Source organism: Grammomys surdaster, unplaced genomic scaffold (genome assembly GCF_004785775.1).
Source record: "Grammomys surdaster isolate TR1022 unplaced genomic scaffold, NIH_TR_1.0 126248, whole genome shotgun sequence".
Lineage (NCBI taxonomy): Eukaryota > Metazoa > Chordata > Mammalia > Rodentia > Muridae > Grammomys > Grammomys surdaster.
In genome coordinates, this window is record NW_021621048.1 from 2172184 (window position 1) to 2175110 (window position 2927).

The following is a 2927-nucleotide window of genomic DNA, read 5'->3' on the forward strand; positions in this document are numbered from 1 at the left end:
AACAAAGGAGTTAGGACATTGTTAGAATAAACCAGAGTTTGCTAATTAGTAGTGTTCTAGGAAACTGTAATTAAGAAATAAAAGGTTGAGGTAACGGAAAGGGGGAAGACACAACAAGCAGCTGAAAGAATCAAATGCAGGTATTTGCACCCAACCAATGGACAGAAGCTGCTGACCCCTATGGTTAAATTAAGGAAAAGCTGGAAGACACTGAGGAGGAAGGCAACCCTGTAGGAGGAAGAGTAATCTCAATTGACCTGGACCCCCAAGATCTCTCAAACACTGGATCACCAACCAGGCAGTATACACCAGCTGATATAAGGCTGCCAAGACATCTACAGCAGAGGACTTCTGGGTCTGGGTTCAGTCAGAAAAGATGCACCTAACTCTCAAGAGACTGGAGGCCCCAAGGAGTTTAGAGGTCTGGTGGAGTGGATGTGAGTGGGAACATCTTCGTGGAGATGAGTGTGGGGTGGGGAGGAGGTATAGGATGTGAAACAGTGGGATGGTGGATCTGGAGGGGAATAAAATCTAGAGTGTAAAGAAAAAAGAAAGAAAATAAATAAATTAATAATAAAATAGAAAAAAGAAATGATGAAGTAAAATAAAAATATTATTTTGTAACTTTAAAACACAAAACAAAATGCAGCAGTCATTTTATTCTTAAGTTTGTACTTTACAAAATTTCAAGGAAGAAGTCCTTAAGGGAGAGGTAGAGATATCTTGTGGAGATAGTAAGAGGGAAAGGAAAAAAGGAACAAGCCTTATCTGGGACTTCTGGCAGATGCTAGGTCAAGGCCAACACACTAAAGCCTTGATACTGGCTGCACAAAGCTCACCTGAGTGGCCTGAGAGTGTTTCAGCCCTGAGATTGTTGTTATTTGATGGGCAGACTCTGGTCTAGGCTTCAAAGGAAGTGAGATGGCCCCCAGCAGGTAAGGTTACCTGTCTAGGAGCTTCAGGATGCTTTCCTGCTCCTTCAGGGTTTTCTAGGCCTTGTCCTTTTCCCTCTTTATAGGGGTGAGCTTCTTCTCTTGGGTAAACATGATCTTGTGGAAGGCATCCATGACCTCATTATCATGTGGACCCATTGCCTTTGCTTCTGCCAGCTCACCTCCTCCTTTGCCAACCTCAGCAGATCATGCTCCTTGGTATGGTTGTGTGCACTGAACACCTTCAGCTCACCCTTCCCAACTCAGCAAGGGCTTCATCCTCTGAGTCCTCAGCAGGCTGGTACTTGGAATCCAGTAGGCCCTGGGCAATCAGCTCCTCCTTGATTGTGACTCTCCAGGGACTTTGTATGTGTCACACTGAAAGGTTTGTTCTGATTTCAGGGAGAGGTGCTTGCTCCATCAGCCCCTGATTCTTTCCCAGACATGTCAGAAATAGGAAAGTCCTCTATAGAGTAAATATTTTCAGCCGCTAGGAACTGCAACAAACATTGTGTAAGGACACCAAAGGGATACCTATCTTCTGGCTGCTCAGGCTGGGCCTCAGATTTCAGCAGGGCATCCACATTTTTGTGTTCAGTTCAGTCAGTGGTCCTATGAGGCCTTTCTTCTTGTCATCCACTGCTGCTACTCGGCCTCCATACTTCTGCTCCTCTAACAGATCCTCTTTAGTGCACTTCTGGGAATAGTGTTTCCTTAGTGGGGAAAGCTTACAATGTTTATCTTCATTTTCAGGGGTTTGCAAGAGCTCCTCTAGTGTTCGTACCTCCTCACTGATGATGTCAGCACAATAGGGCTCTACCGAGGCCTAGAATTTATGCGGAGCATCATTCTTGGGGATTGGAGGCACATTGCGTGAGTCATCAATAAATTCTCGATCTTGGGGTAAAAGTTTTTGAATTTGGGTCATCCTGGGCCAGGGTCCTGTCCTGTTTTCGCTTCCCGTTTCTCTTTCTTGGGCTTCACATGTTTATGGGGAGCACCAAGCTTGTGGTTTTGACCTAGCTTCAGGAATCATCGGTCACCATTCTTATCCTGCCAGTTAATAAGGATCTGAGTTTCAGCTTCCAGTACACGCAATCGACTCCTTTCAGAGGATCGCAGGTTCTCAAGCTCCAGCTGCAGAGTCCAGCTCCTCAATACCAATACCATACGCCTTTGAGCAGGACAACACTGCCATGTACCCAGACCAGACCTTCAGGTAATCCACAGACTTGAAATCATGAAACTGCAATGGGCAGTCCTTCAGCTTACTCATGGCCCAGGAAATGGACCCTCCCTGGAAGGTTCTGAGGATTAAGAAGTGTTGCTTGTTCAGTGCCTGGCACAGAAGTGGCAAATAAAAGCATTTTAACACTAGTGAACGTCTCTTCCTTGGTCTTCCTGGATGAAATGAATATTATCTCTCACTATAAACATAGATTTCTTATGAAGCCAACTCTACTGACAGGCTGACAGGAGAGTAGCTGCTTGTGTCTTTGGTTCAAGTCTATAGGACAAAAGTGATCGTTATGAAGACTCTCACAAGTATTCACTCAAACAAGAAGCTACTTCTTCGTGGGTAATGGGATCCAAATTCAATTTCTCATGCTTATTCCTCAAAACAGTTTAGGATTGAACCGTCTTCCCATGTTGATTTCTATTCTTTTATATTTGTAATGATTTGCTTTATCAACCAGAATATAGTTTATGTATATTGTGAAAGTTTCATGTAATGTGTCTTAGGTTACTGCTGGATTAGGTAATCTGTATAAAAATAGCATAATATTCAATAGACTAATGAACGTGAGTGTGTGTGTGTGTGTGTGTATAAGACAGAGACAGAGACAGAGAAAGGAGAAAGTGTGTGTTTGAGATAGTCTGTCTCTTTAGCTCAGTCTATTCTGTACGTCATAGTGTAGCTGAGGCAAACCCCTGGTTTAAAGCAATCCTCCTGCCTTAGCCTTCCAAATGTTCAGATTATGAGTATGAACAATC

The 2927-nt window shown here is 43.7% G+C and overlaps 1 pseudogene; it reads right to left on the reverse strand.

The window, feature by feature from the left end:
• Window positions 1-941: 941 nt before the first annotated feature.
• LOC114613608 lies at window positions 942-2208 on the reverse strand (annotated as a pseudogene).
• Between the last annotated feature and the right edge of the window lie 719 nt (window positions 2209-2927).